This window comes from Calypte anna, chromosome 6, assembly GCF_003957555.1.
Source record: "Calypte anna isolate BGI_N300 chromosome 6, bCalAnn1_v1.p, whole genome shotgun sequence".
Lineage (NCBI taxonomy): Eukaryota > Metazoa > Chordata > Aves > Apodiformes > Trochilidae > Calypte > Calypte anna.
Genome location: NC_044252.1, coordinates 12,073,952 through 12,086,070, shown reverse-complemented (window position 1 = coordinate 12,086,070; position 12,119 = coordinate 12,073,952).

Genomic DNA, 12,119 nt, shown 5'->3' with positions numbered 1-12,119 from the left:
TTCTGTTTAGAGATTACTCTTATTTGGATAAACATTTGTGCTGTTTCATCTTCAACCTATGCAGCACAATTTTTAGGTCCTTGTGGTACAGTCTTTGACTGCTAGAGAATTATGTGCAGACTTCATCATCACAGACTTTTCTTTTTAATGTTAACTGCTTGGCCTTTCTCATTAATTAAATAAAATTATTTTGAGAGAATTTTCTTGAACTGCCTGTATAATATTGCAATTGTTGAACCAGGAGCAAATTATGTGAAGGGAAAGCACAGTTCTGTGCACTTAGGAGTTATTTATCATGAGAGCATCCAACAGGTCATTAAGTTACAGACCAATAAGTTTTGAGTAAATAAATCCCTGGCTAGATCTAACAGTCGTAGCCTCTGCAATGCCATAGCTTGTGTAGGGGCCAGGAAGAGAGCACATTGCCATGGGGAAGGAAGCTAAATAAGAAAACAAAAATTGAGCAATGGAAATTTAAGTTTGTTGCTATGGAAATGAATGTACAGCTAAAAGGGATGAGAAGCAAAAGGGAAGGCATTTTTTTATTCAATAAGCTGTTTAACAGATTTTCTTAAAGATTTTCACATTTCTTTTATGTTATCTAGATGGGGATAGACACAAAACACACTGAAAAGTTATCACCAAAATTGGAAAATTTTGCAAAAGGTGGGAATAGGTCTTGTGAATGAGTACATAGGAAGAGGTTATAGAAATGAGCTGTGTGTTCCATAAGGAGTAGGAAGAGACATTTGTAACAGATGAGGCAGTTTTTTCTAGGAAAGTAAAGATTTCTTTGTCTTATTCTTCATCAGAGTAACAGGGAGCTGTGCCAGGAACAGGGATCCTTTCCAGATGTAAAAAGGAAACTAAATGGCAATGAAGGGTGATGCCAGATCAGGTAAAAATTAGTTCAATTAAAAACTGAAAAATCTGCCAGTTAAGGACTTTGAATCTGGCTTCTAGTTGTTTGCATTTTGGTTGTGGGTTTGTTTTGGATTTGTTCTGTTTTGCTTTCCCAGAGGAGTAGATCTATTTTAAAGTAATTACCAGACTTAAACAAAAAGGCAGAAGGGATTTTTCTCAGGTGTTGATTCACTGTCCTTTTATTACCTAAAATTTACTACAAACCATAATTAAAAATTTTCAAAAGAATGGAAAGGTGGAAGAACAAACCCCAACGTATCACTAGAAAGTCTAAAAGTGTGAAAATTGTTTTACTACAGTTTATTTTTAGATTAGAATCTTTAGTTTAAACTTAACATCTAAAGCAGAGTGTGGAAAAATAAACATTTTTAGATCTGTTTGTTTCCTTAGTGAAGAGATTGCCTAGCTGGGTAGCAGAGGAGGACATTCTCTGGTTTTTAATGACATGAATTATATAAGCCTAAGTTTTATCCACTTTCCAGAGCTCTGTCACTTTTTTGGGTGCTTCTTCTGAACCAAGGAACCACTTTCCCATATGTAGTGTTTTTCCTGTTGAGAATTATAGATAAAATACATTAAGCAAACACAAGAAAAATTCTCAAGGACATTTCTAGAGTTGTGAAGAGGAAGGGGTTTGAAGGAGATTAAATAGATTCATAAGGAGCACAAAGAAGAGGAGGAGGTGTAATGCCTGTAATATGTAAGTGTAGTTAAGACACAAGTGCATTTCCTCAGTTTTTGCCACTTATTGAAGTTAATGATGCAGACACAGTTTGTATGATCTGGGAGTCAGGTTGAGAGATGTTAGGCTAGAGAAGAGGTTGTGTAGATGATGTAGAGCTGGAGCAGAGTAGGAGGTGTAACAAAGCCAGGAACCTGAATTTGAATACCAAATGTATTCCCTATCACCTTTTGCCATGCTTTGGCTTCACACCAAAGGAGAGTTACCATTGTCTCCATCCTTCCAAGCTTAGGGGGAATTCTTCCAGCTGGAATTCTTGGATTGATGAAAAAAGCCTCCTTTTTCTATATTTACGGTTGTGAACAGAAATTAAGTATAGTCTTAATGACTATGCTAATTGGTCACCCATACTCAGAAAGACACAGCTCCTATCTGAACGAAATAAGTCTGCTTTGAAAACAGTCTTTTGGACTTTAGCATTTATGCATAGCAGCTTTCTGAAGAAGTTTCTGTTTAACATCAAAGCCTCTCTTCTTACCTTTTTTTTAAAGGAGTATAGCGACTGTAACTTTCAGAAACCTTTCAGCAGTTAATAGGGGCAATAAAGAAAGTACTCTCTTAAAAAAAACTGCTGGCATTTTCTCAATAAAGTTATGATTTCAGCAGAAAAAAAAAGAAAAATGAAAGAAAAAAAAAAGATTAAAAGGAAACACCTGCTCCTGTAAATTACTGTGCTGCAGGTAGCAACCCAGGAGACTCTGCAGATGGTTCTGTATTTGCAAACCTGACCTCACCACCTCTTCATCAATCTCTGACTGATTGATTCTCTCCAAAGTAGAACACACCATATCCCAAGGTACTAGAATACACCTTTGAATTATTCCTAGTCAGAATACCAATTAAGTGATTTTATTTTTTTTTAAATTTTGGATGCCCTTAACAAAGGATTTGATTCTCTCATCAAACACTAGCACTGACTATGGTGTGGCACAATCAGACAGTTCCAGGAAGACCTCCAAATGGAATTGTACTTTAAGAGGTATAATCTTTGCTAGATTTCACTGCTGTCTGAGCTTAAGTTGTGCTCTGCCTTAGGATTTTGAGGTAGGCAGAAAGAATGTGGAATCTTGATCCTTAAAATGGTAAAATATGAATGCATCACTTCCATTAGTCTCCCCTGCCAGCCAATAAAAAGTAGAAGAGAGGTCGTAAGTTCTGTATGTTATTGTCTCTAATCAGCTGTTTTCAGGCATTTTATTTCTATTTTGGGTGTCTTAACTCATCTTCAAATCTGAGACTGACCATGCTGGTTTCTTCTTAACTAGGACAAATTTTTCTCATGTGCCTCTTTCAGCGTGTACCTGTGCAAAGGCTATGTACAGTGTGTTGAAAATACAACTTTTCTTTTTGGAAGAATACATTAAAACCCTTTCTAGAAACAACCATTCTGGAAAAAAAAGAAAAAGAAAAAGATACAAGATTGTGTTCCTTGTCCAGTCTTAAATCTGTTTTGTCACTCACACTGCTCAAAATTCAGAGGAAGAGAGAGAGATGCAATGACACTTTTTGGGCTTTAGTGATACTTCCACTCACTTTGTATGTGCTTTCCCTAAAGGAAAAGATTTAGAGAGTAAGGGAAATAAATCTGCATATAGTTTACTAGAAGTCTTTGTATGTTGGGACTCTTATTGGATGCTGTCTTGGATTATTAGGTAACTTTGTTAGTCTTTTCTGCAGTTCATAGATGCATATATATAATGAGAAAATCTAATCCAATACCTGAATGTGTATCACAGACAGTAATAGTCCACAAAGCAATCTGTGCACTGAAGCCAGTACTGTGTGATTTAGGTAGAGCAGAAAGGTATCTAAGGTTAATATAAAAATGCAAGTTTATGAAGATTCTATCATGTTTGTTGGAAAATATCTAGCAATTTTTGAAAGTATATTCTGTTTCCAGTTCATGGTTTTCAAACATTATTGTCCAGCTATTGGATCTTTTAATGGGTTTGTCTGTTAGATCCAATAGCCCTGCTGAAATCCTATATTCTTGACACTTTGGTGCTGTAGAACTTGTATGGGAAAATTTCCTGGTGTTTGACTGTAAAAGTATCCCCAATACTTTAAACTGATAGCACTCCCATTCCATGTGCATTTTTCAGACAGTCTGGATTACAAAAATATAGTTATTACTATGCTCAGATGCTTTCTTTTAAGCTGTAAGGAAAACAAAATAATACATAGTTTTCTGCTGTATTCAAAGAGCATCTGCAACAGAAATACAGCTGCCTTCCTGTATTTTTTGCATTAAATCATAAAGTTTTGAGTGAGTAGTTGATAACATAAACCACAATGTATGCCAATAAATAAGATTATGTCATTTATTTTGTGTATCTACAAGGAAGCCTGTTTAACAGAAATGGCTGAATATATTGATGTAAAAAGCTTTTCATTTGAAATTTCCACTGTGGTATTTAAGTCAAAGAAAACTTCTCTGTTCCCAAGTTAGGTAGTTCAACAGAAAATGTCACTATAATCTGACAGAAGGCTGTCATTCAATACTTTTGGAATCTGAAATAATAAGGAATTAAAAGAAACAACTGCCTTAATGGCAGAAAATAACTAACAAGCTTTTTGATACCAAATATTCCGTCCTTTTTCTGTATACATTGAATGAAGTGAGATTCTTGCACTCCTAGTCATGGTTTATCACTTTCTGTTCTCATGTACCTAATGGGAAACATTGTCCTTTGTGCATTCTAAACCCATCGTTATATCTTAACAATTACTGCATTAAGTGTTCCTTTATTCACAGCCAGCTTTACTAGTAGCTTTTGGAGTATACTTGTCACATCTAATTCATTAGTTTGGAGATGTGACACTTGGGAGATCTGGAAATCTGAAACATCAAATGTTACCATGTGCCTAACTAGAACATCTGAATCTTTGAGAATTGCTTTTCTTTTGATGGAAAAACCTCTGTGGCGTCCTGCTGTCCACTCGGACAAAAGAGCAGATGTGTTGTATGCCTGTGTGCCTGTGCACTCATCTGTCTGTGGCAGGCTGCAAACCAATATAGCTACAAAAGTTCCTAGTTAATTTGGAAAGCATTAATTCCAACATCAGCCCTTACAGCTAATAGTGTAAACTTTTACTCAAACTGAGCTTGGATTACTTAGTTTACATAACAATTTAATTATTAAGAAAAAAAATCTAATTGTACAGTACTATTACAAATTAAATGATGTATATGCATGTTTGCATATGTATGTATGTATATGTGTCTGTCAATTTCTTCTAAGACTTTCCTTTTCTTTTCCCCACATATTTGATTCCTGCCAGTTTTCAGTAAGTTTCAAATTTCAGCAAGTAAAGATCACCTTATTGTAGAGTTTGTTTATTGGTTTTTAGAGTGAGATTTAACACCTGCCCTCACAGAAAAGGTGAATAATATGCTTTCATTAAACAATTTCTAGTTCACACTAATAGCTTTATGACCTGAGGTACTGGATAACCAAAAATTAGAGTTATTTTTAACTTTGAACTCTTGATTGGCCCTATTAGTAGTAGTAGGATTACATAAACATGTGAAGTTAGGCACATATGTAAAGCTAGAACATAGAATGTCTAATTAGAGTTATAATTTTCTTTGCTAATGGAATTTTATGTTCATGGAATATTTACATGGTAACTATTACACATTTCTAAAAGAAAAGAAGTCTGGAGGAGTGTAGTTTAAAATATAGCACACCCTTATAGATGGACAATATTTAAAATGCCATGAGAAAGCATTTTTAATTTGCAAAACTGAATCCACTGAATCTGAATTGTAAATATCAAAAGCATTTGATCCATTATTTGAATAATTTAGCTGATTTATTTAAATGTATATCATTCTATATTTAAAGAATCTGATTTCTTTATATATATTCTTCTATATGCATTTTTAGAATATAAGCAATAACATAGCTAGCTATTTTAAAAAATGTTGCAAAGCTATGTTATTAAATGAGATAAATCTTATTTATGAATTTTTATAAAGCACTGTTTGACAGTTCAATCCTTGAAAATTTTACTGAAAATACTGTCACTTCTTATTTGTACATATTTTGGGGGCTATTTTCTATATGTTTTAAGTGCAAAATTGAAAATTAAGAATTCTTTCAAGTAAATATCTGGACTCTTATGCCAGAAACACTGTTGTGAAACACTCTGACATGGAATATATTTGTGTAACAGTTTTGCAAGTATATAAAGTGAGGAAGAAATCAACAAAAGTCCCATTTGTATAACAGCTTTGACCCATTAGGGTCTTTTAAGTCATGCATCACTGACTTCAGGGTTGCTGTTGTCAAGCTACTTACAGATCATAGTTAAATCAGGCATTTCATATTTTTGCCCTCATTTGCTTTTGTTTATCAGCAGGAGACAAAATATTTAATTAGTTTTGGGGCATTTATAATCTCCTCTGGGCCAGCTCCAGCCACAATGCTGGACGCCACTTCTGAGTTAATTCCAGTCAGGCTGGTCCCTCCAGTACAACATATGGGTAACCTATAAGCCCTTAGCAAAAGTTGCAACTGAACTATTAGAGGGGTGGGACCTCCCTGCTGGGAAAATACTGTGCAACAAAGCAAAAAGGGGCCAGCGTCACCAATGGAGGTCAAGGCAACACTTAGACCAAACAGCATCTGGCAAACTGTGCCAAGTAGAAATCAATGAGAAGCAGGGCAGTGGGTAGTAATTTTTATGCCTGTTTGCACAAGAAAATAACTCCTTCTGAACTGAAAGATTATTTTGTAAAAAGCTTACGGCATCCTTTGGCATCAGTCTTCCATTGTTGCTTCATAGATTTTTCTTTAAGTCACGAAGCTATGTGCCACAATCTATATGTGAATTTGTTTTGGGCAAGTAGCATTAGCTGTAGCATTAATTGTATTTTGGGAGATGAGGAGTTTTGAGACTCTTTTTCCTAATTGTCTAGGAACTAAATGTGTAACTATAATTTGTTTCCAAAGTGCATTGTGTTCTCCTCTTCTTGTTACTACACTGGATGAAAGAGTTTGTGATAGAATACCTGCATCTTATTTTGTGGCCATGGGTTTTACCTATTGTCTTTCTTTGCATTTTCTCTTTCCAAGTGCTGGTGTCTTTATCCTAAATATCATAACCAGGCTGCCATTGAATTCAGTGGGAATATTTGGAGTGTAATGTTAATCCTACCTGAGTTTTTACAGGTTCATGGCATTAGACACCATGTTTGCTTGACTGAAATCTGCATGTGCAGGCAATTTGTTTGATTTTAAATAAGAGGTATACTGCTGATGTGTTGAAACTCAGGGGGACCACATTCATAATTCTTTTCCTTTGATTCCATGAAACACCTTTTGTATCTCCCTTTTTCTACTCCTCTTTCTCCCCTCAATAGTAAGCAGAAAGCTGCCCTAGTCTAACAGCTGTGTCTTCCCTAGGCTGTGAGAAAATAAGCTCATTGCCAATAGAAAGAGTCTATACTAAGGTCTGAAGAGCTTTAATATTTTCCTGTGTATCAGGAAGACAGTCCCACATATTAAGAGAAAAGGGTTCATGAGAAAATAAAAAGGAGTTGTCTTTTCACACATCGTTAGTGAATGATCTTCAACAACCAGCTGGGGAGAGCCCTAAATCTCTGCTACAATCTCTGCTAACGTTGAGTTAGCACTGTTGCCTCTGGTCTTGTGAAAGCTGGTACCACTCTTCTCAGCAAATCCCATCAGTGTTAGTTGGTTAGTTCAGCTGTTAGTTCAGCTAAAGTTACACAGTTGTACTACTTTGGTATCCAAACTTTGAAAGGTGAACTGGGAACATTGTACCAGGTAATCGTATGTCCCCTATTGCGTCTTGCCCGTAGGTTCCTTTATGAAGAACTTTAGGCCAGCTTTGCAGATTGCTGAGCATACACTGGTAGAATTCACCTTGATAGCTAACTCTATTAAGAGCACACAAGAACCTCTATGATGTCAAGCACTCAGAAAATTTGCTAGCTTTGTAATGATATATCAAAGCATTTTTGCTGCTTTGGTGGTGCAATGGGTTGCAATATCATTCTGAATAGAAACTTCTTTCTTTTTAGTGAGCTGTCTGGTGAGTATATATGTATATGTGTTAGTAATGAAATTCATTATATAATATCTGTCAAAAACATTTTAGACAGTTAAAGGTTCATAATGTGGTCCTCTAGTACCATCATAAAATGAACTCATTCTAATTTTTTTTTTTTAAATAAGGTTTTAGACTGCTGTAGGAATCTGTTTTAAAACAAAGTTATGTTGAAAGAGTGTTCTGTACAGGATCTACTGAGCTATGCTTTTTGAGCCTCCCATTAAAGATAATGTGGAACAGGAAAGGCTGAGTGGCAAGGAGAAATGGGTAAATGGAGAAGAAGTGACACCTGGAGGTGTAGTATAGCAAGCAGAGCCTTAAGAGTCTTACTTGTTGAACTATGAGAAAGGAAAGCTCACCCCAGAGATACTGAAGAGGAAAATAGATGTTCCAATAAATGTTCCAAAATATGTTCCAAAAATAATGTTCCAAAAAATGTTCCAAAATAAATAAAGTTCCAAACACTCTGCTGAAGGGTGTCCAGCATGGGTTTGGGAAGCTCTCAGTGAAATGATTGTAAACTCACCTTACTGCTGTAGATTGCTTTTCAACTACCCAGTGTGAGTTAGCATCTAAATTTTGATTCAGGATGCTATATTCACTTGTGAATTTTTCTGATTTCTGATTGTGATGGGAAAAAAATGTAAATAACCAAGGAAGGAAGATACATTATCCTGCACACCATGGATTTCTAGCCTGGCTCATGAGCTGAGTCAAATATTAGTAGAAATTGGGCCCTTAAGGATAGTCATATTTTGGTAGTTACCCACCTGCTCTTAATTAAGCAGCATACGGCATGCCAGTCTCTCAGCTTTGCTCAGTGTAAATTACAGTGGTAAGAAGTCTTGATGAGGCTTTTAGAAAGAATCTACCTGAGATGAAATAGTGAGTTCTGGCTAGAAGGAAGAGGTAAGATTCTTTCTTTGATATATTGCTTGTAAATGCTGTTTTTAGCACAACTAGAGAAGGTACTGGGGAATTAGACTTTAACAGAAATGTTACTTTCACTTCCTTTTATAACCACTATTTAGCCACAGTCATTCCACAACAAAAGTAAGGAAGAAAATATCCACCTCTTTTTAGTGAGTGCTGTGATAATCCCATCAGAGATACTAACTTGGATATCTAGCAGACATTTTAAAATGTATTTCTGTATGTAGTCATAAATGCTGAAACTAGTTGATTTCTTTAATGGACTGAAACTATCCCTTTTTTCCCCCAGTATCAGTGGTGATTTAAATATAGTAAAATAATTTGGTTTATGACTGAAATATAGCATACTTACCTCTTTCTCTTGCTTTTCTCTGAGAAAAACATAATTTTAATAAAAATACTGTTTTAGAATTAAAATGTGAATGCAGAACAATGCTGCTAGAGTCTTGGAGTAGGACTAAATTTGTATCTGAATAGTTAGAGATTCAAAGGTTGAAATCTGAGTAATTGAGTAGATACAGAACTTTTTTCTGGTGATTCTGACACTCGTCTGGCTAGAGATTATGTTTTGACAATAAATAAGAATAAAAGGGCAATTCCTGAGGAATGATTGATGTATAATAAAGATGAGGCTAATATAAGCTGGGATCTAGAGAAATTTTTAGCATCACAGCAGTGTGTCACATCAGAATATGTTGAGCTTTTTATCATAAAAATCTCTAGAAAAATTTGAAAACATTTAAAATAGTAAGATCTCTGAGAAATTATTGAAAATAAGTGGAGGAAGGAATAGAATTATGTAAGTGATAACTGAGACAAGCTGAAATACAGAGGAAATCAAACCAGGTGAAGGAAACTTGGGAAAATCTTACTGATAAATTATTTCTGACTGAGCAATAAAGGAGTTTATTTTCTAGCTTGAGATAATTTATTTTCATCTGGCTGGTGCCTATGCAAACTAATTCAATTGGTCCAGAAAAGACCTTAATCCTTACCATTCTTATTTCTCTTTCACAAAACAGAAACTTAAAAAAAAAATAAGTTATGAAAAGCAGGCATCTTGATCAGCCCCAGAACAATTTTAAGGTTTGCCTATAAACTATAAAATCCTGCTAGGGGTTCATTATTAATCCAGATGGATTTGGGGTCTTGTCCTGTGACTTGATAGTAAATCATTTAAGGTAGAGTTTCAATTTGTTCAGTAAGAGTGATAAATCACAGCATCTCTCTTGAGATTCTATCAGTGTGTTAGTCAAAGCATGCTAATGGTGGTGAATCAATTAGGAAAATTACACACCATGTACTCTGGTACTCGTGGTACTCTGCAGCAGTGGACTTAAAGGCAAATATTTTGGAACTGTGATTTTCATTCTGTTTGAAGTATTCATTTTAATTCATACTGGCAGGACAAATTAAAAATAGTAAAAGTCTTGACAAATTAAAAAATTCAGTATTATGCCATATATTTTTAAAGGACTGCTTTTCATATTTCACATTCATTTTTCATTTTTCAATGCACATAATTATTCACTTATGGAACATCTTAATTGGTTTTTTGTGTGTGTACTTTTATATTACAAATCACTTGAGGTTCATTTTAAGAGACCAAGGATTTAACTAACAAACTTGCTTGGGCACAGGAGGCTGTAGCACTAAAATATGTGCTAGCATAAGGATCAAAGGTGTTTTTTTTTCTACTGCACATGCAGTACTTGCCATGAAGCATCTTCAGAAAAAGAAGTATCTCACAAGTTTTAATTGCTGATTTTTCTGTGAAAGACATATGGTTATGTGGATTGTCTGAAAGGTGCTGTTCTCAAATCACACACACAAATAATCAGAAGTTGTTATTCAGCAAGTAGCATTTTAATGTGTGGTAGTGGTTCTTTATGTTCAGGAGAATAGGTCAGTGCACACGGATAGGAATATTGAACACTTTTAATGAAATGTGATGCAGTTTTAGTTCTTTAAAAATTGAAGATGTCGCATACATTTTTATAATGGGATAATGGAGACTCCCTGCCCCAGCTATCAGCTCTGTTTAAGACCATTAGGGTTCAGAATATTAGGAGCAGAGCAACTGGGCGTAACAGCCTACGTCCAACATCTGTCATGCTGGAGTCCATTAGTGTTCAATTGCATCCTATTGTTTCTGGATTATTCAAACTCATTTCATTGTCATTGCTTCTTCTAGGGATTAATCAGCTGTTTACAACTACACCAAGTTTTGGAATAATAATGAAAACAATTGAGCTATAGTTCTAAGTAAATATACAGTATTCAGCCTCTAATGAAAAATGTTACTAATTTATGAATGCTGGTAACAATTTAATTAAGTTTGAAATCAATACAGATAATAAATCATTGTGTGGCAAGTGTGTGTTCTTTTTTAACTTTTGTGTATATCTTCAAACAACCTTATATTTCCTTGTAAGTTTATGTAGATAGTGGTTTTAATAATACAAATATAGTAAAACAAAGATGTTTTGATTATGGGGTGTGGGTATATGCATGGTGTCTTCCCTATCATTATGATTGGTAGCAGAAATGATCCTTTACTGCCAGCAAACAGATTTCTTACTTCATATCCTCTGTTATTCTCTTTACCTATTCAGAAGTGTGTTACTAAAAAGATGCTTAAAAAAAAAATTCACATAGAATGTGCACGTACTTTAATACATGGTATTAAAAAGGGCAGTTTTCAGACTATTTGCATACCTACTTTTTTTTGTCTATCTATGCCCCAATCTATCAAAATATTTTTGCAGTTTTCATTAAATCAATGCAATTATATTTTAACTGTTTAAATATATTTTAAAATAGTTTAATAACACTGGGTTTCCTGACATGAGGATTCATTATTCTGTTTTTCAGAAGGTGCTACCATGTCTGCAATGCTGTGTACTTTATACAGTATTGAAATGGTGAGTCCTGAAGGGTTTCTGATAATTTGAGTCTACTTATTTTGGTACCATATAGTGGGAACAGTAGTATTCTCAGCCGTGTACCATTAAGCTAATTCTCTTTTTCACTAGAGCAGTTATTTCTTCTGCCCTTAATACTATGTAACCAGAATTTTCATGTGTTTTAATATACAAATACTGCAATGCACAGAGATTTGTTTTTTCCTGAGCTGCAACAGATTATCCATTGAAAGGATCTTTTGCTTAACTGCCCAGAGTCTTGTGGGGCCAGCCAGACACTACTCCAGATGGCAAGTTGTTAGGGCTGGAGAGAATGGCTTTGGAAGTCTTCTCAACAGATGAAGGCTGCAATGTTCTGATTTTGCTGTTGTTTTTTTTTTTTTTTTCCCCCCTCTGTAGTTCCCAGGGTGGGAAGGTGCTGGGATGGAAGCAGAGTGCCACCCACCCACCTGCTACCACCTGTTTAGCTTTTGCAGTTCCTATAAAGCCTCATCTTGTCTGTAAGACACGATCAC